Genomic DNA, 24,204 nt, shown 5'->3' on the forward strand with positions numbered 1-24,204 from the left:
GTTATGTCTTCTTGTCTAGGTACACCATGAGAAAACTTTCTTTAAAAAAGACGAGGTCCATGATGAGAGAAAATCTGGAAACTGATGGTCATTTCCACTAATCTATAAGCTCCAGATAGTTAGGGACAAAGTCCACCTGTTTACTGTTCCATTCCAAGCACCTCCTGTAGTGCCTGGCGTATCATTACCGCTCAAATATCTGTGTTTACTTCTTTTATTCAGTAATCAAATGACGTAAATGGTCCTGATAAGTAAGCCAACTGCTACCGCAAGCATGGAAAATAAGAAAAACTAAATGTTCCAAGAAAGATAGCCTTCTTAGTAAAAATCGAAGGTTTGGATACATTTTGAGTGGAAAGTCAATTTCGTCCAAGGCCTGCCTCTACTGTGGGAATGACCCCACTTTTTTTTTTTTCAGAAACAAGAGAAAGAAAATTTTGAAATCACTTTTGTATTTCTGCCAGAATTAAAATGCTCATCAAATGAGAAATGAAACTGTTTGAGAGTCAAAAAGACGTGGGGGAGTAGTTGCTTATACATATGCATAAAATATTTCACTCTTAAAATTGATTCAAGCAAAATTCACCCCTCTGTACTTAAACTTTTCATGAAGTAACAGGTGGCAAATGTTTGAGTAAAGACAACAAACCCGTTTTCCCAATGAATAAATATTCCAGTTACCCATTGCTGTACCATAAAGCATCACAAAATTCAGTGGCTTAAAATAACAATTTACTCTTCTCTCTCACAATTCTGTGCCTTGACAGGACGCAGCTGGTCAATTCTGCGATATTCTCAGGAGATTGCAGTTGAAGTATTGGTTCAGTCACGTGGCGAGAGGACTCGGATATCTTCCTTTTTCATATATGGTACTTGGGCTGGGATGGCTGGAAAAGTCAGGCATTGCCTGGGGATCTGTGTGTCCACAAGGTCACCTTTGTTTTCTTAAAAGCTGGTGGTATCTTGGTAGAGCAACATCTTACATGGCTGTTGGCTTCCTGAGTAAGCATCCCGAGACATCAAGGCAAAAGTTGCAAGGCTCCTTATAATGTAGTCTTTATAATCATACAGAATAATTTCTGTGGGACTATACTAGCTGTAAGTTTGTCACAGCACCAGCCAGATTCAAGGAGAATAAACTATTCAATGGCACAACACTGGGAGAAATGATTAACTGTAAGGACACCTTGGAAGATCAGCTACCAAAATACAAGTTGTTTTACTGTTTCCATGCATATGAAACTGGTCCATTTTGATGAAAACCTTGGTAAACATCTGTATTAAAGAGAACTCACATTAGAGAGTTGGGTTGCCAAAGACAAGACAATGTCTTCTAATATTAGACAAAGTGGAAGTCTTTGTAATTAAATAAACTTGGTTCACAATTTTGTACAAAGGAGAAAAATAATTCTTTTTATATTGAGCAAATATTGGGGCAGTTGTTTTCTTAAATTTCTTCTCCATTTGCTATAGTCTGCTAAATTTGGTGACACTGACCCCTGAATGATTGGAATTATTAAAATCTAGTAATGATTTCTGTGTTTCTAGTAAGGAATAAGATCATGAAATGCATCTCTAAAAGATGATAAGCCATAGACTAAAAATATAGATGTATTTCAAATATAGTTGGACAATTTATTTATCATGACAAAGAAATGAAACAAAGTAGCCCAGCAGGCACAAATCAATCTGGGATCTAGAGCTAAAAGCTGGAAACAGTATTTCTGGATACTGTAGGTATGTTAGCTGTTTTTTTCTGATGTTCTTTCCTCAGATATATATACTTTTAGGTTCTAAATTAATAGGTCTTTCCTTATATCTCCTACATAGAAAACATAATGAACCTATTCTTTTCCTGGGTCAGGTTAATATTTTATAGACCAGCTTTGTTGAACCTGGTCTCATAACCATGAAGTTTATTACAGAAATCTAGTGGATTTCTGAGATATTCCCCAAACTTCAAGCTTAAAACAGCAGCCACATCATGCCCCTCGGAGCCAATACCAGAGACAGCAAACTGGATCAATCATATGGTGATATTTAATTTTATTAATTCAAACTTTGTAGAAACATATGTTTGTGTTTTTTCAGTTATTATTCATTTTTCTTATCACTTCTAGGAAGTTATTAATACAAAAAAACAGTATGTAGACTACAAAGTGGCACAGTGGTAAAGAATCCATCTGCCAATGCAGGAGACGCAGGAGACCCAAGAGACGCAAGAGATGTGGGTTTGATCCTTGGGTCGGGAAGGTCCCCTGCAGTACAAAATGGCTACCCACTCCAGTGTTCTTGCCTGGAAAATTGTATGGAAAACGGAGACTGGCAGGTTACAGCCCTTGGGGTTGTCAAGAGTTGGACATGACAGAGCACATGGATAATAAAAAATATATTTAGTGAATATGAGTTAAGTGAATGATTTTTCAATATTTGTAAAAAATAGGTAGTCCGTGTATATGTGTGTAGCAGGGGCAGGGACGCGTACTAGGTATTCCTGGGATTCTATACCTAGAATTGGTTTTTTCCTCAACTATCAAGCAGAGGTATGTCTCTTCACTTCCTCTGTTACTGCCTCATTTTAAGTCTTGATTGACAAATCTAGACAGCATATTAAAAAGCAGAGACATTAACTTTACTGACAAAAGCCCATATAGTCAAAGCTATGGTTTTTCTAGTAGTTATGTATGGATGTGAGAGTTGGACAATAAAGAAAGCTGAGCACCAAAGGATTGATGCCTTTCAACTGTGGTGTTGGAGAGGAATCTTGAGGGTTCCTTGGACATCTAGGACATCAAATCAGTCGATCCTAAAAGAAATCAGTACTGAATATTCTTTAGAAGGACTGATGCTGAAGTTGAAGAGTTGAAGCTAAAATACTTTGGCCACCTGATGTGAAGAACTGACTCAGTGGAAAACACCCTGATGCTGGGAAAGATTGAAGGCAGTAGGAGAAGCAGACGACAGAGGATGAGATGGTTGGATGGCATCACTGCCTCGATGGACATGAGTCTGAGTATGTTCCAGGAGTTGGTGATAGACAGGGAAGCCTGGCGTGCTGCAGTCCATGGGGTTGCAAAGAGTCAGACATGACTGAATGACTGAACTATATAATTATTAAGAATTTTACATTTTATTTTAGGCCTTTTGTGATTATTGCCTCAGTCTTCTTTTTGTGAGTTTAAAATTTTAAACCCTTTATTTTGAAATAATTAGATTCTCAGAGCAAGTTGAAAGCACAGTACTGAGGTCCTCATAAACCTTTCAACAAATTTCCTTCAATGGTAACACCTTATATAACTAGAATACAATATCAAAACCAGAAAATTGACATTAACACAACATTACTAACAAGACTATGGACGTTCAGATTTCAGGAGTTTTATAGGCACTAATGTGTGTGCATATATGTGTAATTCTATATGAGCTAGTTCTATGATATATTGTTGCATGTATAGATTTATGAACTACCACCATGCTTAAGACAGAACCACTTGGTCACCACAAAGAGACTCTTATATACTACACCAATCCCCACTTTGCCATTCTTAGTCTCTGGCAACTACTACTCTGTTATCCATCTATAACTTTGTCACTAAGAGAATTTTTCTATAAAATGTTCAGTTCAGTTGTTCAGTTGTGCCGACTCTTTGCAACCCCACGGACTGCAGCACGCCAGGTTTTCCTGTCCATCACCAACTGCCAGAGCATGCTCAAAACCATGTCCATCGAGTTGGTGGTGCCATCCAACCATCTCACCCGCTGTTGTTCCCTTCCCTTTCTGTTTTCAATCTTTTTGAGCATCAGGGTCTTTTCCAAAGAGTCAGTTCTTCGCATCAGGTGGCCGAAGTGTTGGAGCTTCCACTTCAGCATCAGTCCTTCCAGTGAATATTCAGGACTGATTTCCTTTGGGATTGACTGGTTTGATCTCCTTGCAGTCCAAGGGACTCTCAAGAGTCTTCCCAAACACCACAGTTTAAAAGCATCAATCCTTCAGTGTTCAGTTTCTTAGGGTCCAACTCGAACATCTGTACATGACTACTACATCTGTACATGACTACTGGAAAAACCATAGCTTTGACTAGACAGACCTTTGTCTGCTAAGTAATGTCTCTGCTTTTTAATATGTTGTCTAGGTTTTTCAAAACTTTTCTTCCAATGAGCAAGTGTCTTTTAATTTCTTTCAGTGATTTTGGAACCCAAGAAAATAAAGTCTGTCACTGTTTCCATTGTTTCCCCATCTATTTGCCATGAAGTGATGGGACAGCATACCATGATCTTTGTTTTTTGAATGTTGAATTTTAAACCAACTTTTTCACTCTCCTCTTTCACTTACATCAAGAGGCTCTTTAGTTCCTCTTCACCTTCTTCCATAAGGGTGGTGTCATTTGAGGTTACTGACAGTTCTCCCAGCAATCTTGACTCTATCTTGTGATTCATCCAGCCCAGCATTTCACATGAGGTTCTCTGCATAGAAGTTAAATAAGCAGGGTGACAATATACAGCCTTGGTGTACTCTTTTCCTTATTTAGAACCAGTCCATTGTTCCATGTCCAGTTCTAACTGTTGCTTTTTGACCTGCATACAGATTTCTCAGGAGGCAGGTAAGGTGCCTTCCTGAAGAGATCTTTAGTCTTTCCCATTCTATTGTTTTCCTCTGTCTTTGCAATGTTCACTTATTGAACCATGCATAATATAACATTTTCTTGATTCGCTTCTTTCACTCTGCCAAATACCTGGGTGTATTAAATCCACCTATTAACACCTCCACTTCTTTTATATTATTGATGGATTTTATTATTTACCTCATTTCTAAATTAATTTATGCTATTAATAATTGTCCCTAAAGAAGGAAATGGCAACCCACTCCAGTATTCTTGCCTGGAGAATTCCATGGACAGAGGAGCCTCATGGGCTACAGTCCATGTGATCACAAAGAGTCTTACACGAGTGCGTGACTAACACATTAACCATTGTGACTGAATTGTTATGGTAGAAGGTAGTGTAGAAGTTTCTCCTTGCTCCCCATCCATATGAGGTGTCATTAGGACTACTTCATGCTCCTGGACAGCTGTATCCTGACCTTTGGCTTCACTGTTGCATCATTCAGCTTTTCTAATCCTGACTCTTCAAGTAATTCTTTGTTTAAGACACACAGGAGACTTGCAATTTAACCCTCTCTAAGGCTCAAATCTTCATGTAGTGCTACTGAAAACTCATGATCCTTATATAAGGTTTCTAAAACTCAGTCTCTGATATTGACAACAGTGGTATAATACTAGATGTGATTTATTGAGTGCTTGATATACACTGAATCCCTATTTCTACACTGTTAGCTAGTCCGTCCCTTCTTCTATCTTTCTTCCTTTCTTATTTTTCTCTTTGTCTTTCCTTTCTTCTTCACTCCTTTCCTCCCTTTCTTCTTTCATTATTTTGTTAGCTAGTAAGTTAGGTATTGGAAATATTGTGTTCACTGAAGTAACAGAGGACTTCTCAGGGACCTTGGGGACTAGTTAGCATTGAAACTTACCTTATTATTCTAAGTCCCCATCACTGTCTTATTTATTGGAATATATTTGACCTCAAGATAATTCTTTACTTTGCTTTATTGGTCTATGTTTAACTTGTTAATTCTTAAAAGTGTTTAAAGAAGTAGTGCATTTAACACTTTCCTAAGGGTTCTGAAGAGAAGTGTTTTTTTCTAAAGTGTTCTGAAGAGAAGCTAAAGTCAAAGGAGAAAAGGAAAGATATACCCATCCAAATGCAGAGTTCCAAAGCATAGCAAGGAGAGATAAAAAGCCTTCCTCAGTGATCAATGCAGAGAAATAGAGGAAACCAATAGACTGGGAAACACTAGAGATCTCTTCATGAAAATCAGAGATACCAAGGGACTATTTCATGCAAAGATGAGCACAATAAAGGACAGAAATGGTATGGACCTAACTGAGCAGAAGACAGTAAGAAGAGGTGGCAAGAATACACAGAAAAACTATACAAAAAAGACCTTCATGACTCAGATAACCACAATGGTGGTGATTCCTCACCTAGAGCTAGACATTCTGGAATGCAAAGTCAAGTAGGCCTTAGGAAGCAACATCACCAAGAACAAAGTTAGTGGGGGTGATGGAATTCCAGTTGAGCTATTTCAAATCCTAAAAGATGATGCTGTGAAAGTTCTTTACTCAATATGCCAGCAAATTTGGAAAACTCAGCAGTGGCCAGAGGAATGGAAAAGGTCAGTTTTCATTCCAGTCACAAAGAAAGGCAATGACAAAGAATGTTCAAACTACTGCATAACCCGTACTCATCTCACATGCTAGCAAGTAATGTTCAAAATTCTCCAAGCCAGACTTCAACAGTATGTTAACCATTAACTTCCAGATGTTCAAGTTGGATTTAGAAAAGGCAGAGGAACCAGAGATCAAATTGCCAACATCCGCTGGATCATCGAAAAAGCAAGAGAGTTCGAGAAAAACATCTATTTCTGCTTTACTGACTATGCCAAAGCCTTTGACTGTGTGAATCACAACAAACTGTGGAACATTCTTCAAGAGATGGGAATACCACATCACCTTACTGTCCTCCTGAGAAATCTGTATGCAGGTCAAGAAGCAACAGTTAGAATTGGACATGGAACAGCAGACTGGTTCCAAATTGGGAAAGGAGTACGTCAAGACTGTATATTGTCACTCTGCTTATTTAACTTTTATGCAGAGTACATCATGCGAAATGCCAGGCTGGACGAAGCACAAGCTAGAATCAAGATTGCCGGGAGAACATCAATAACCTCAGATACACAGATAATACCACTCATGGCAGAAAGTGAAGAAGAACTAAAGCGCCTTTTGATGAGAGTGAAAGAGGAGAGTGAAAAAGTTGGCTTAAAACTCAACTTTCAAAAAATGAAGATCATGGTAGCTGGTCCCATCATTTCATGGCAAATAGATGGGGAAGCAATGGAAACAGTGACAGACTTTACTTTCTTGGGCTCCAAAATCACTGCAGATGGTGATTGCAGCCATCAAATTAAAACACACTTGTTCCTTGGAAGAAAATCTATGACCAACCTAAACAGCATATTAAAAAGCAGAGACATTACTTCATGGACAAAGGTCTGTCTAGTCAAAGCTATGGTTTTTCCAGTGGTCATGTATGGATGTGAGAGGTGGACTATAAAGAAAGCTGAGCATTGAAGAATTGATGCTTTTGAACTGTGGTGTTGGAGAAGACTCTTGAGAATCCTTTGGACTACAAGGAGATCAAGCCAGTCAATCCTAAAGGAAATCAATCCTGAATACTCACTGGAAGGGCTGATGCTGAAGCTCAAACTTCAGTACTTTGGCCACCTGATTCAAAGAACTGAACTCACTGGAAAAGACCTTGATGATAGAGAAATTGAAGGCAGGAGGAGAAGGGGACAACAGAGGATGAGATGGTTGGATGGCATCACCGACTTGATGGACATGAGTTTAAGCAAGCTCTGGGAGTTGGTGATAGACAGGGAAGCCTGGCGTGCTACAGTCCATGGGATCACAAAGAGTCGGATCTGACTGAGTAACCGAAGTGAACTGAAAGTGTTCTGAATTACTTTAGGGGTCATTTTTATACCAAGAGAAAAAATAATATATAATAATAACATCTATTTTTAGTTAGATTGCTACAGATATTTTATCTCCTAGAATTTATTCTAGTTTTACTTCTATACTGGCAAAAATTAATATTTTCACTCAAATAAAACATTCAAGGTACTTAAAAATCTCATTACTGTACTCCAAAATCATATTCCAAATGTCAGAATCTTTATCAAATTCTAAGTAATATAAGGAAAAGGAATTTCTGAGTACCCAAGAGCCAGTCAAGAACGAAATTGCTCCCAAGCATCAGTTAATATGTGGAACAAAATACCTTTGTCATTATTCTATTTTCTTACTGTTTCAATTTTTTAAACGTTGGTTTACCTTTCCACTCACTGTGGATATTCTTGTTTAAATCTCTGATGAAATAGAAACATTTATTGAAATAAATGTTTACCTTTAATTTTTTTTTTCTTTAACTCAGCTTCAGACAAAATTGCTGTATTCTAAATGTCTACAAAAAAAAAGCTTTAAATGCAATGGATTAAAATGTAAATATTTTCGTTGGTACTTGTGATGCAAAAATATAAGGGTCTTTGAATTGCTCCACTGTTCAGGGAAAAGCAATGACTATACTGCGTCCAATATGATCTCACCTGCACTAGAAACTGGAGAGTTTAAAAGCCCTTCTATTCTTTCTCTTTCAGTAACTGCCTTCACCCTTTGGGGCCGCTTTAATGTGCCAGACCCAGTGGAGCTGTGTTAACATTAGCACAATCCCCCTGACAGAAAATCAGATCAATTGTAAGCCAGTTCTTTACTGAGGTAAACAGCTTTAAGGACTGACTGGAAACCCACTTGACAAAATAAATATATATTTGTTGCCCTAGCCTTATTTATCTCTCTTATCTGCTCTTTTAATTACATAAAGGAACCCTGGTCTTAATATAGTGTGAATGTAATTTTTTTTTAAATCTCCCTTTCATTTCACAGATTAAGTCTACCTAAGACTCTTGTTGTATAGTCATTCAGTCATGTCCTACTCTTTCCAATCCCATGGAATGTAGCCTGCCAGACTCCTCTGTCCATGCTCTTCTTCAGGCAAGAATACTGGAGGGGGTTGTCATTTCCTTCTCCACAGGATCTTCCAAAGCCAGGGATCAAACCTGCATCTCCTGATCTGACAGGCAGATTCTTTACTGCTGAGCCACCAGGGAAGGCTTACCTAAGATTCAGGAAAAAGAAAGAAAGAAAGAAAGTGAAGTCGCTCAGTTATGTCCGACTCTTTGCAACCCCATGTACTGTACCCTACCAGGCTCCTCTGTCCATGGGATTTTCCAGGCAAGAGTACTGGAGTGGGTTGCCATTTTCTTCTCCAGAGGATATTCCTGATCCAGGGATCGAACCCGGGTCTCCCCTATTGTAGGCAGGTGGTTTACCGTCTGATCCATTGGGGAAGTACCTAAGACTAATTCTCCTTAAAAAGAAGGGAAGTAATGTTTGCTATGTGTGGACTTTCCTGTCATATATCGGGCAACCCTGTGATGACAATCGTCTGTCTTTCCCAGTTCACTAATGAGTCATTTCTATAAGGATTACACAGATATGTATTCCTGTAAAGGACACTTGGGAAACCACACTTTGTTTTATCTCTTTTATCCTCACAGCAAAACTGACAATAATGCATTGGTCCATTTCACAGAGGAGGCAACTGAGTCATAGGGTTGTTCAGGAACATGGTGCAGGATAAGCAATAGTTTAATTAACTTGGGACTGTTTAACTGCACAGTGTTTCTCTCTCTCTCTCTCTCTTTTTTCCATGCTGTGTGTCATATGGGATCTTAGTTCCCTGACCAGGGAGTGAACCCATGACCCCTGCAGTGGAGGCACAGAGTTCTAACCACTGGACTATCAGAAAAATTCCAGTATTTTTCCATTTTTCTGCCTCATGAGTTGGATGTTTCTACTGAAACTGTGTGTGGGTTCTAATAAGAGTCAAGAGTGTTTCCAGTTCTAGTTAAGAAGACTGCATTTCCTGAGTCTAAGCAGTTTCTAACATGAAAATGACATCTTCCTTCACTCATCAGATAAATAAAAACATGTTTATAAGAAGCTACTATACAGTTGAACACAAGACATTGTACAGGAGATAGGAATCAAGACCATCCCATGGAAAAGAAATGCAAAAAAGCAAAATGGCTGTCTGGGGAGGCCTTACAAATAGCTGTGAAAAGAAGAGAAGTGAAAAGCAAAGGAGAAAAGGAAAGATATTCCCATTTGAATGCAGAGTTCCAAATAGCAAGGAGCGATAAGAAAGCCTTCGTCAGCAATCAGTGCAAAGAAATGGAGGACAACAACAGAATGGGAAAGACTAGAGATCTCTTCAAGAAAATTAGAGATACCAAGGGAACATTTCATGCAAAGATGGGCACAATAAAGGACAGAAATGGTATGGACCTAACAGAAGCAGAGGATATTAAGAAGAGGTGGAAAGAATACATGGAAGAACTACACAAAAAAGATCTTCATAACCCAGATAACCAAAAAGCTGTGATCATTCACACTCACCTAGAGCAAGACATCCTGGAATGTGAAGTCAGGTGCACCTTAGGAAGTACCACTACAAACAAAGCTAGTGGAGGTGATGGAATTCCAGTGGAGCTATTTCAAATCTTGAAAGATGATGCTGTGAAAGTGCTACACCCAATATGCCAGCAAATTTGGAAAACTCAGCAGTGGCCACAGGACTGGAAAAGGTCCGTTTTCATTCCAATCCCAAAGAAAGGCAATGCCAAAGAATGCTTAAACTACCACACAATTGCGCTTATCTCACATGCTAGTAAAGTACTGCTCAAAATTCTCCAAGCCAGGCTTCAGCAATACGTGAACCATGAACTTCCAGATGTTCAAGCTGGTTTTAGAAAAGGCAGAGGAATCAGAGATCAAATTGCCAACATCCACTGGATCATCAAAAAAACAAGACAGTTCCAGAAAAACATCTATTTCTGCTTTATTGACGATGCCAAAGCTTTTGACTGTGTGGATCACAATACTGTGGAAAATTCTGAAAGAGATGGGAATACCAGACCACCTGACCTGCCTCTTGAGAAACCTATATGTAGGTCAGGATTAGAACTGGACATGGAACAACAGACTGGTTGCCAATAAGAGAAGGAGTACATCAAGACTATATTGTCAGCCTGCTTATTTAACTTATATGCAGACTACATCATGAGAAACGCTGAGCTGGAAGAAGCACAAGCTGGAATCAAGATTGCCGGGAGATATGTCAATAACCTCAGATATGCAGATGACACCACCCTTATGGCAGAAAGTGATGAGGAACTAAAGAGCCTCTTGATGAAAGTGAAAGAGGAGAGTGAGACAGTTGGCTTAAAGCTCAACATTCAGAAAACTAAGATCATGGCATCTGGTCCCATCACTTCATGGCAAATAGATAGGGAAACAGTGTCAGACTTTATTTGTTTGGGCTCCAAAATCACTGCAGATGGTGACTGCAGCCATGAAATTAAAAGACGTTTACTCCTTGGAAGGAAAGTTATGACCAACCTAGATAGCGTATTAGAGACATTACTTTGCCAACAAAGGTCTGTCTAGTCAAGGCTATGGTTTTTCCAGTGGTCATGTATGGATGTGAGAGTTGGACTGTGAAGAAGGCTGAGCGCTGAAGAATTGATGCTTTTGAACTGTGGTATTGGAGAAGACTCTTGAGAGTCCCTTGGACTGCAAGGAGATCCAACCAGTCTACCCTAAAGGAGATCAGTCCTGGGTATTCATTGGAAGGACTGATGCTAAAGCTGAAACTCCAGTACTTTAGCCACCTCATACGAAGAGTTGACTCATTAGAAAAGACTCTGAGGCTGGGAGGGATTGGGGGCAGGAGGAGAAGGGGATGACAGAGGATGAGATGGCTGGATGGCATCACCGACTCGGTGGACATGAATTTGAGTGAATTCCCAGAGTTGGCGATGGACATGGAGGCCTAGCATGCTGCAATTCAATGGGTCACAGAGAGACATGACTGAGCAACTGAATTGATACAGTTGAACAAGAAATAACAATAACACCCTACAGTTTATACAACTTGACAGTTTGCTAGGTGGTTTCACACCCAATCATCTAATTTCGTTTTTTGAACAATGCTGGATATAATTATTACATGAATTTTCTATCAATAAGACTGGGAAACTTAAAAACGTGGCACAAATGTCAAGGACTGAAAAAAATTTTTTGTTATATTGTCTAAAGCAAATGAGAAGCAGTATCCTAGTGAACAAACAAAAAAGTACTGCATATGGAATTCCAAAAACTTGTTGTTATTTTCCAGATGGACAAGAATGCAGCCCAGGAAGGCTTTAGTCCTCACCTCCCAAAGCCCCGTTCCTTCATCTTTACATAGAAGTATTAGAGATATCTTGATCTAGATAAGGTTGTCCAAAGTCTAAGTCATTCCCCCAAATTCTGCAATGTCACCCCTGCTCCCAACTTGTATTCCCCTGGCCACCAGCTGTCCCTGGGCTCTTCTTTGTGTGTGCTGTTCCTGGTTTGCATTATGTCTACCCAGGTATGAAATTCTGCCCCTTCCTTGACTGCTAGGAGCAAATTAAAAGGTGAACAATGAACATATATACTCACAGCAGATTCTACTAAAGTTGTGGTCACAGGTAGAATGCTTTGGTTTGTTGTTACGCAGTTGTTTAGCTGTATCCAACTCTTTGCAACCCCACGGACTGCAGCATGCCAGGCTCCTCTGTCCTCCACTATCTCCCAAAGTTTGCTCAAACTCATGCCCATTGAATCCGTGATGCTATCTAACCGTCTCATCTTCTGTCTCCCCCATTCTCCTTTTGCCTTAAATCTTTCTAAGCATCAACACACAAAAACCCTCTCAATTCCACATAAGACATTCTTTCTCATAAGAGTCATGTTGGGTACCTTGCCAGCAGCAATTTTCCATTCATCTACCTACACCTAGATTCCTTCAATGTGTTAGTCTGCTCAGGATGCCATAGACAGCATAGACTGCATGGTTTAAATGACATAAAGTTATTTTCCCAGTTCTGGAGACTGTGCAGAGAGAAAGGGAGAAAGAAATAAAGAGAAACAGAAAGAGAGGAAAAGAGAGAGAGAGATCAAGAAAGAAAATGAGCGATTACTGCTTAGGATTTCTTCCTCTTCTTACAATGACAACAGTCCTATTGGATTAGGACTCCACCTTTATAATCTCATTTAACCTTTATCACATCCTTAAAGTTCCTATCTCCAAAGAGAGTCACATTAGGGACTAGGTCTCTAACATGAAAATTCGGGAGAGGATGATGGCATCTGGTTCAAATATGGTCCATGTATATATGGATGTGACAGTTGAACTATAAAGAAAGTTGAACATTGAAGAATTGATGCTTTTGAACTGTGGTGTTGGAGAAGACTCTTGAGAGTCCCTTGGACTACAAGGAGATCAAACCAGTCAGTCCTAAAGGAAATCAGTCCTGAAAATTCATTGGAAAGACTAATCCTGAAACTGAAACTGCAATACTTTCACCACCTGATGTGAACTGACTCCTTGGAAAAGACCCTGATGCTGGGAAAGATTGAAGGCAGGAGGAGAAAGGGATGGTAGAGGATGAGATAGTTGGATGGCATCACCGACTCAATGGACATGAGTTTGAGCAAGCTCCAGGCATTAGTGATGGACAGAGAAGCTTGGTATGCTGTAGTCCGTGAGAGTCACAAAGAGCTGGATATGACTGAATGACTGAATCCTTTGGCCACCTGATGCGAAGAGCTGACTCATTGGAAAAGACCCTGATGTTGGGAAAGATTGAAGGCAGGAGGAGAAGGAGATGACAGAGGACAAGATGATTGGGTGGTATCACCAGCTCAATGAGTTTGAGCAACCTCCAGAAATAGTGAAGGATAGGGAAGCCTGACCATGCTGCAGTCCATGAGGTGGCAGAGAGATGGACATGTCTGAATGACTGAACAACAATAATAATTCAGTTCAGAACATTCCACCATTCCAACCTTTCTACTTCTTTTATCTCACTCTCCCTCTGCTAAAGCTCTTAAATAAGCAAATTCTTCTCTTCTTAAACATACCTTTCGTGCCCTAATTCTAAATCTGTACTCCAAGGACTCAATTTGGAGGGTGGGGGAAGGAGAGAAAGGGAAGGAAACAAAAGGAGAAATTTTTTTCTATCATTATATCTCTCTTTCTGTAAACACTAGTAACCCATATGTAGGTGTTTTACTGTCTCTTCAAAGTGCAAAAAAGCACTATAACTAAATTTCCCAACTTAAGCCTACAAATATTATTGCCAAAACCTTCTCATTTTATAAAGGTTTAATGATACAATGTGAGGAGTAAAGTTTTGTGATTTCTCAGTAAAGAACAGTATTCTAAATAAACAGAGCATAGAAGTCAAGGCTTCACTGAAGCAGTGACCAAATAGTCCGTTTTAAAATTTGACAGAAGTTATTAGTGCACATGTCTCAGCTAACCAAGTAGAACTTTTGAGACTTGGAGGACATCGTGATTTTGTAGTTATCCCAGGGTCCAGCACAGGGATGGGAGAAGGCAATGGCACCCCACTCCAGTACTGTTGCCCAGAAAATTCTATGGATGGAGGAGCCTGGTAGGCTGCAGTCCATGGGCTCGCTAAGAGTCAGACACGACTGAGTGACTTCACTTTCACTTTTCACTTTCATGTATTGGAGAAGGAAATGGCAACCCACTCCTGTGTTCTTGCTTGGAGAATCCCATGGACGGAGAAGCCTGGAAGGCTGCAGTCCATGGGGTCGCACAGAGTCGGACACGACTGAAGCGACTTAGCAGCAGCAGCAGCGGCAGCCAGCACAGGGATAGGCACATGGAAGGTATTTAATCAATATATTGATAACTACATATAAAATAAATAACTAATGAGAACCTTCTGTATAACACAGGGAACTCTAACTTGATGCTCTGTGGTGACCTATATGGGAAGGAAATCTAAAAATGAGGGGATATGTCTATATCTCTATATGTATAGCTGATTCACTTTGCTGTCCCATAGAAACTAACACAACGTTGAAAACAACTATACTCCAATAAAAATTAATTAAAAATTTTGTGCAATGAATGCACTAGTTTTATCACTTAAAGCATGCTTCATGCCTTAAAGTTACTAGTTTTATTTTGGTAAACTGTATTTTTAAAAATTGAGGTTAAAACATAGATATATATAAACACACAGCAGGTGTAGCTTGTTGTCTTACCTTCAATCAGGCCTCATGGTAAAGTGCACGTTAATACTTTGTTGACAGGCTGCAGTATAAATTAGAGGCATTATGGTTCAAAGGATAGGAATTTACCTTTCACTTTCCCTTGTGGAAGTTCTGCACTGAGGCATGGGTGTCAACATCCCTTCGTGCCCACCTGGGACTAACTTCAAATATGAGTTGCTGCTTTTCTTTTCTTTCTGAATTGCATCCAGGCTCAATAGATGGCAAATGCTCAGTTCTCTCTAAAGTGAGCAGGGATTTAGTAAAGCAGTTGGGTTACCCTCCTGGCGTCAGGAGCAGAAACACAGCTGAGGAGGATTGATGGTCTTTAACAGCAAGAGGCTCTTCGAGCATTCCTTCCAGGAGATGCTGGTGGAAGAAGCTAGAAAACAGTGAGTCCAGGTTTCTTTACCCTTGACATGATTTAAGTTTTCTGGTTGTGCAAAAACAAAAGTATTTAGAGATGTATTTTATACGTATCAAACAGTTATTGGAACATCAAAATGTTCTTACTCAAAAAGCGATTTATGATTTAATCAATGATTTAATTATAAGTTATTCTGAAAATTTTGTAATATTTTCCTTCAAAATAACATATTTCAATGAATGGGAGTGCAATTAATACATTCACTGTACCTTCAAATGCAAAATGTGCCTATATTGATATATGTTTTCATTTAATTAAATATGGAGAAGGAAATGGCAACTCACTCTAGTATTCTTGCCTGGAAAATCCTATGGACTGAGGAGCCTGGTAGGATACAGTCCATGGGGTCTCAAAGAGTCAGACACCACTGAGCCATTTCACTTTCTTTTCACTTTAATTAAATAATCTAATTTTACGAGGCTATGCTTTCATAGGCTTGAAGCTGAGGTACAGAGTTTTTATGATTAGTTAAGATTCACTCTGACTTTTCTCCTGTGACTGAGAAAGAAAAAAGTTAAGTCAAAGCTTCAAGATCCAATCTGTCTTTGATGAACTGCTTGAATCCAGATCACCACATCAGTAGATACCTTTGTCTTTGTCATGAGAGACTTCAAGGATTTTATCAGGACAACATCCTTCTTCATAGGAACATGCTTCGATCCAGTCATTTAGTTGTTCAGCTTCTAGAAAGATTTTGCTGTTGTCCAAATAGAGTGCTTGAAGGTTGGGGGTTTAAGTGGAGGATGGAGGTTGTCTCTGGAAGCATCAGCACAGACAGGTGTGAGAAACTAGTCATAGACATTGATATTTCCAGCTGCAAATTGCAGCTGTGATACTACTTGGGGCTTCTCTGATGGCTCAGATGGTAAAGAATGCAATGTAGGAGACCTGGGTTTGATCCCTGGGTTGGGAAGATCCTTGGAGAAGGAGATGGCAACCCACTCCAGTATTCTTGCCTGGAGAATTCCATGGACAGAGGAGCCTGGTGGGCTATAGTTCATGGGGTCGTAAAGAGTTGGACACGACTGAAGGACTAACACTTTCACTTTTCATACTGTCTGACTTAGTAGAGAAGCAGGCTAGAGATGTCCCAGGTGGTTCAGTGGTAAAAGGATTCATCTACCAATGCAGGAGACTCAAGAGATTCAGGTTTGATGCCTGGGTTGTGAAGATCCCCTGGAGTAGGAAGTGACAACCAACTCCAGTATTCTTGCCTGGAAAATCCCATGGACAGAGAAACCTGGTGGGCTACAGTCCATGGGGTTGCAAAATGTCAAACATGACTGAACACACACATGGGCTAGAGATGTTCCTAGGCTGTCAGCACAGTGGCACAGGCTCTGGCATCCAACTCAGGCTCAAATCCCACTGGCTCTTCTGCTCTCTAGATGGGCATCATTGGATGATTTATTTCACCTGTATAAGCCTCGGTTTCCTCATTTGTAAATTGGAGCTAATTATACCTAATCCATGGCAAATTGCAATGATTGCATAATTTAGATAATTGATGCCAAGTGTGGTGCCTATATTGAGTGTCCTATAAATGTGAGTAGGCTTATAATTATAGGCATGACCTAGATTTGGTGATATCATAGAGCAATAGGTCACAACCCTGCCTACACTTTAGAATCACCTGGGGAACTTTCAAGACACGCCAATATCCAGGTCTACACTGGAGATTAATTTGCTTTAAAGCTCCCCAGGTGAATCTAATGTGTGCCAAGGTTGTGCACTGCTATAGACCCTCCAGTTTTTAAAATCTATCAGGGCTTTTAGTGATCAGCGAAACCAATGCCCTCCTTTTACAGATGGGGTTGAGGACCAATATAATTCAATGAATTGTCTAGGATCATTTTTAGTTAAGTGGCAAAGAATGCAAACTTCCTGATTTCTAGCCCAGAACAATTTTCACCTTTCTAGCATATATCAAAATCTGACATATGTTCTCTGGTAGCTTTAGAGATTTGATAATTTATTAAGTTAGCTGGTAATGAGATTTTGGACTATGGTGGCTGTCTCTGGTTAGTAGACTACCATGCTCCTTTGATAGGATGGTATTCCTAAAGCTTTGCTGTGATAATCCTCTTCCTGGGAAGATATAACATCTAAGGGAATATAGCTTCTCATTAGAAAAAGGAGATCTATTTGTTGGCCACTTGTGTGTCTTTGGAAAGATTTCTTTTTAGTTCCCCTGCTGATTTAATTGGATTATTTTTTAAACTGAGTTGTGTGAATTCTTTATATATTTATTGTACATGTTAATTTCTCTGTAATTTCTTTATATCAATCCCTTATGAAATATTTGGTCTGCGAATATTTTCTCCCAGTGCCTCAACATGGATGAAACTGGAGAGTATATCACAAAGTGAAATGTCAGAGAAAGATAAATATTGTATGATATCATTCATACATGGATTGGATATCACTTTTAAAAAGCCAAATGCATAGAAACTGAGAGTAGACTGGAGATTACCAGGGACTTTGGTGGTGGGGAAAATGGGTAGATGTTGATCAGAGAGCCACAGACTTCCAGATAGAAGATGAATATATTTTGGGGACACTGCACAGCATGGATACTGGAGTTAACAATAACGTATTATACACTTGAAAGTTGTTGAGAAAGTAAATCTTATATGTTCTCACCACAAAAAAAGAAATAGTAATTATGTGACATGTTGAGAGTGTTAACTTAGGCTGTGTTGGTAATCATTTGTGATATAACAGTGTATCAAATCAACACATTGTACACCTTAAACTTAAGGTCATATGCCAGTTATATCTCAATAAAGCTGGAGAAAGAAGAGCTGTGTACATGAACTCCAAAGCTGTGCTCTTGTTTTATCCTCAGGACAATGAAGCCGTTCTCCTTTATGCCCGAGTGTCTCAGGCATGCGGTACAAGTTCCCGACTGGTACAAACTGGAAAGCGGGTTCAGTGCCCTCTGCTTCCAGGGCTGTTGCCTGCCTCCCCGGAGTTGCCCCAGTTACACAGCTGCTGGAGCGGCACCGTTAATTAGGCGATGTGCCTTGTTGCTACCATCTGTACGGCTCCACCAGTCCCATCTCTAGTCTCCCTTGTGGCTCATTGTCCCCCTCAAAAACCACCTGGGAACTTAGCCCCTCACTCCAGCTGGGGTGCAGTGGAGTGGCTGGTACCACAGGGAAAGTGCCAGAGTCAGTTCAAGCAAGGGACCCTGAAGTATAAAGTAACAACAAAAAGGACAGAGAAGTTGAAGTAAGTTTTGTGAGACTAAATTGGGATCTCTTCTCAGGAAGCGGTAACAACTCAAATATTTTACCATAGTCTCCAATCAACATGTCTGAAGCTTGCAAACATACTTGTGAAATAGTTTGTATCAATATATTAGGATATGCCTTACTACATATACAATATATGTATAAACACATAGATATTACATATGAATTGTAAAATGCTTCTCTCTGCTTTCCTTACATTTTCCATGATAAACAGTGGGTAGCATTTAGTGTTGGATAAAAAGAAAGACCCCAGTAGCTACATTAGAATGTCATTTTCAAGCATTTCTGAATCTTCTCTTTTTATATCCAGATTTCTTGATGGAGAGTCTTCAATAAAATAAAACTAGTCTAAGAATACTATAACACACACACACACACACACATCAAGGAAATATATAGTATTCTAATGTCTATTGTTTCAAGAAAATTCATAGCAATACAGGAGTGCCTCGTAGGAATTAAAACCTCATTGAATTTTTATATGTGATACAAAGTTAGGTTTGTACAAACCATCACTCTTAAAGAAATTGAACTGCACCCAGACTAAAATTCCCAGATTCATCCTCCTTCTGCCAAATGTTATTAGCAGCAAGTTAAAAGTAGGCCTGCTGTCACTGTGACCTCCGCTGACCTCTTAATTTCTTGAGTTCAAGTCCAATTAACCTCTAGGAAGAGGCACAACTGTTCTAACCAGACAAGTCAATAGAATCCAATAGTAATCATTTCATTTTCTGCCTTGTCAAAGGGTGGCCCTCCCACCTAACCCATTTCACACAGAGGTGGTCATTTATCACCGCTTAGAGAACTGTACTGAGCCGTGTCCGAGTCCTGCCTGAAGTACATTCATCAACTGCACAGACAGGGCCTGGGGTGTGCTGTGCTTTGGGAGGGCTTAGTAGAAGGTGCTGCTGGAAAACCTGCCTTGTCTCTGCAACCTGTTGGTGTGTTTTGCCTAACAGTGCCTGCATGTGGACCCAGACTGCTAGTGGTTAATGCATAATGTATCTGCTTCAAGGCAAGCTATCCCCTTCCTGGAGAATAGATAATGTCTTTCTCTTCAGGGCAGCCAGACATTGTTATAATTATTTTTAAAGGACTCAGTTTGAAAGTAAATGGTGAAAAAAATCATTAAAAGAAATAGACATGTATAACCAAAACCCTTTTCCCATCTAGGCTGCTCCTGGCAAATGAGGGAAAGACCATTACCTGTGTAGTTCAAATAAACTTTACTTTAAACCAATTTCCCAGATGACTATTCACGAATAATCTAAGATGTTCATGGTAACCCATGCATTTCCAGAAGTAGTTCTTTGAAACAAGAATTTTTTTCAGGAAATGGTATTTTTTTTTACTCTAATATTAATATACTTTATGAATTGGCTTATTAGAAATTGAATTCTAGGACTTCCCTGGTGGTGCAGTCATTAAGACTCTGCCTGCCAAAGCTGGGGACATGAGTTCAGTCCCTGGTACAGGCAGATTCCACATCCCAAGGGGCAGTGAAGCCCGTTCACCACAACTATTGAGCCCATACTCCGCAACAAGAGAAGCCACTGCGGTGAGAAGCTCATACACCAGAACTAACAGTAGCCCTGGCTGCTGTAACTAGAGAAAGCCCGGGTGCAGCAACAAAGATCCAGCGCAGCCAGAAATAGACATAGACATAAATACAGTTACAAAAAGAAAGAAATTTGAATTCTAGAAAGAACCTAAGAACAAATTCTGTTCAAATATTTTCAGTGCTTCCAATTACATAAAATATTAGTATGGAAACCTGATATTTAGATTCCCATGACAGGGCTATGTATTTCCATCTACCTAGATATACTAATTTCCTTATGCTTTAATTTCTTATGTGTGTTTAGTTGCTCAGTCATGTCAAACTCTTTGTAGCCCACCAGGCTCCTCTGTCCATAGGGATTCTCCAGGCAAGAATACCGGAGTGGATTGCCATGCCCTTCTCCAGAATCTTCCCAACCCAGGGATCGAACCTAGGTGTTCTGCATTGCAGGTGGATTCTTTACCAGCTGAGCCACTAGGGAAGCCCTTATGCTTAATTTCCTATGCTTTCATATTAAGTTATTGCTTAATTTAATATGAAAAAATATAAGTAAGAAACTAGTCACTAAGAAAATATGTAAAGTTTCTGCTCTGGTAGTCATTTGAAATTAACAAACAAAATTTGTCAATATTGTTTTTACTTTTATGTTGGATCTTCTGGGCTCTGTGAATTTAATATTTTTTCTTCCCAAAAGAAACAGCTTCTGAACTAAAGGTCAAAGTCCTTTGGCATCACTACTGTGTATACTCATGTCTTTCCCTTCACTTTACATTCCTCTATTTTTTTAACATCCCATTTCTACTCTTCTCACCAAGGAACACTAACCATAATGTGCAGACAAGGATTCAAAATAGGCAGGATTAACAATGGCAGTACCAAACCAAGTCCCTCTGCAAAAGTGAGACCAGTAAAAATGTAATGGATGTTAAGGTATAAGAAATTGATCCCTCGCTTTCCAAAACAACACCGTCCAATAGAATTTTCTATGAAGATGGAGTTATTCTATAGCCATGTTGTCCAACAGAGTAACCGATATCTTCACATGTGTCTAGGAAGCACTCGCAATAGGGCTTACTGCTGTTAAGGACCTAATAGCAGAATACCTAGCATTTTCTCATTTTTCATTGGATGGAACTTAGCAGACATATTTTCATTGAAAATTTACAAGCAACCTCATACTCACAAATGTACAATTGACCTTCATGTCTGTTTCTGCCTGTTTCTTTATGTCTGTCTAATTGAGTCTGTGGCTTTAAGTTGTGCATCTGTAACACATGCATGGGCAGGATATGCTCTTAATCTCACATAAACAGGTCCTGGATCTCAGGATGGACAGTAACATACATATGTGGGAATAGGAGTTATTTTCATCCTATTTGAAAAATGAAATATAAAACTTTATGTTATCTCACAGACTTCCCAGAGCATAGTCTCAACATGATCTGAATTTGTGGAGTGGAAGTGTTAGTTGCTCAGTCATATCTGACTCTTTGTGACCCCATGGACTGTAGCCCGCCAGGCTCTTCTGTTCATGGGATTCTCCAGGCAAGAATGCTGGAAGGGGTAGCCATTCCCTTCTCCAGGGGATCTTCCCCACCCAGGGATTGAACCCGGTCTCCCACATTGCAGGCAGATTCTTTACCATCTGAACCAATGAATTAATTGGTAATTGTATAAGGCTATTTTTGACAAAAAACAAAAATGATTGCTCCTTATATCATATGCATATATTCCTTAAAGTTAACAGAGTGTCTCATGCAAGTAGGTTGACATTGGTTGTTAATATTTTAAGATCAATACAGAGATTGACATAAGGACAATTTTAGGCAGCATTTGAATTCTTATTATAGAGATATGAAATATTGTTTCTGTGAATTAGCAAACTGTCCTCCAATGACTGTTCACATGTATGAGACAAAGAGCAGTGGTGAAAAACATTCTCTCTAATCTAGTTGTTCAGTTTCCTACTGTCTTGTATTAAAAGCTACCTAATAGAATTTATAGTTGGAGAAACCTTTTAGGCAGCACTCTTTGTATTTTTTATTAAGTCCAAACTCAGAGAATCTACTTAATGTCAATTTTGTACAATGGTTATACTGCACAGCATATTTTATTTTAAATCTGCAGGACATGATGATAAATTGATAATTGACCCCAAGGCCATTATAAATAAAGAAGCCCTGTTTTTCATTAGTACAGTATTACCTAGTCATAAGGGAAAGAAGACCAATACTAATTTCTTCCTGAGAAGTAAGCAATCAAAAACTCATGGTTTTAAAAACACACATTTAAAGAAAGCAAATTTCTAGTTGTGAACAGTAGAAGAAAATGCAATTATAGGAACAATATGATTAGAAACATGCCAAAACCAGTTTGCGTTGTGTGCTGATAAATATAACACTCTTAACTGTGTTTTTACTTTAAAAGAAAAATCTAGCTTTGAAACACTGAAAAATATCAGGTAATACAATTCCTGTTGGCATTCTTGTCTACAGTATGTGAGTGCTAAGTCACTTCAGTCGTGTGTGACTCTCTGTGACATTATGGACTGTTGCCCACCAGCCTCCTCTGTCCATGGGATTCTCCAGGCAAGAATACTGCAGTGGGTTGCCATGCCCTCCTCCAGGGAATCTTCCCAATCCAGGGATCAAACCTCTGTCTCTTATGTCTCCTGAATTGGCAGGTGGGTTCTTTACCATTAGCACCAGCTGGGAAGCCCTTGATCAGAGTATCCAGATGTATACAAATGTCTCATGCTGACATTCCTACCCTGGGAGAGAGCAGTTTCCTTAAAAGTTTATTCATGTAAAAGTCATTTTAAACATACTCCTCACACTTATTTACACTTACACTGTACATAGACTACCTGTCACAGTTCTACTGACCCTTGCTTCTTTAATATATGCATGAAATGTGTTTGGGGGCTCTTGCTAGAAGCTAAGATACCATGGAGCTGCTGCTGCTGCTGCTGCTGCTGCTAAGTCGCTTCAGTCGTGTCCGACTCTGTGCGACCCCACAGACGGCAGCCCACCAGGCTCCCCCGTCCCTGGGATTCTCCAGGCAAGAACACTGAAGTGGGTTGCCATTTCCTTCTCCAATGCATGAAAGTGAAAAGTGAAAGTGAAGTCGCTCAGTCGTGTCCAACTCTTAGCGACCCCATGGACTGCAGCCCACCAGGCTCCTCAGTCCATGGGATTTTCCAGGCAAGAGTACTGGAGTGGGGTGCCATTGCCTTCTCCGTGGAGCATATAAAGTCTAAAAAACACAGTCAGTGATCTTGAAAATCCAAACGTAGAGAACAGACACTTCCTAAAGATAATACTTTATTAATACAATAGAATATATTATCCAACTGCTATATCCATACAAAAGAAAAATGAAGAGATAATATGAATTTGAGAGTACTAAAAAGACCTAAATCAAATCCCTTATGACTATACAGTGGAAGTGAGAAATAGATTTAAGGGCCTAGATCTGATAGACAAAGTGCCTGATGAACTATGGACAGAGGTTCGTGACACTGTACAGGAGACAGGGAGCAAGACCATCCCCAAGAAAAAGAAAAAAGAACTGCAAAACAGCAAAATGGCTGTCTGAGGAGGCCTTATAAATAGCTGTGAAAAGAAGAGAAGCGAAAGCAAAGGAGAAAAAGAAAGATATACCTACCTGAATGCAGAGTCCCAAAGGATAGCAAGGAGAGATAATAAAGACTTCCTCAGCCATCAATGCAAAGAAATAGAGGAAAACAATAAAATGGAAAGACTAGAGATCTCTTCAAGAAAATTAAAGATACCAAGGGAACATTTCATGCAAAGATGGGCTCGATAAACGACAGAAATGGTATGGACCTAACAGAAGCAGAGGATATTAAGAAGAGGTGGCAAGAATACACAAAAGGACTGTACAAAAAAGATCTTCATGACCCAGATAATCATGAAGGCATGATCACTTACACTCACCTAGAGCCAGACATCCTGGAATGTGAGGTCAGGTGGGCCTTAGGAAGCATCACTACGAACAAAGCTAGTGCAGGCAATGGAATTCCAGTTGAGCTGTTTCAAATTCTAAAAGATGATGCTATGAAAGTGCTGCACTCAATATGTC

The 24,204-nt window shown here is 39.5% G+C and overlaps 2 long non-coding RNA genes across 4 annotated transcripts in view; one reads left to right on the plus strand and one right to left on the minus strand.

Moving 5' to 3' along the window:
• On the minus strand, positions 1 to 16,657 carry LOC147350328 (uncharacterized). 3 transcript variants are annotated; one of them, XR_015149253.1, is made up of 4 exons: positions 15,870 to 16,657; positions 14,850 to 15,237; positions 4,334 to 4,464; positions 1 to 1,275 (listed from the first exon to the last, which is right to left on the minus strand). It is a non-coding gene; the product is annotated as an uncharacterized LOC147350328 (long non-coding RNA). The 3 variants fall into 3 exon arrangements; XR_015149251.1 differs by having other exon boundaries at positions 4 to 1,275; positions 14,946 to 15,237; XR_015149252.1 differs by having other exon boundaries at positions 4 to 1,275; positions 14,946 to 15,237; positions 15,567 to 16,657.
• LOC147350329 (uncharacterized) overlaps positions 15,131 to 24,204 on the plus strand; it is a 13,652-nt gene continuing 4,578 nt past the window's right edge. The window contains exons 1-2 of the long non-coding RNA XR_015149254.1: positions 15,131 to 15,247; positions 22,596 to 22,783. This is a non-coding gene — a long non-coding RNA (uncharacterized LOC147350329). The remainder of the gene's footprint in view (positions 15,248 to 22,595; positions 22,784 to 24,204) is intronic.

Source organism: Bos grunniens, chromosome 20 (genome assembly GCF_055505025.1).
Source record: "Bos grunniens cultivar Pamir isolate PY7600 chromosome 20, Bosgru_T2T1.0, whole genome shotgun sequence".
In the NCBI taxonomy this organism is placed as follows: domain Eukaryota; kingdom Metazoa; phylum Chordata; class Mammalia; order Artiodactyla; family Bovidae; genus Bos; species Bos grunniens.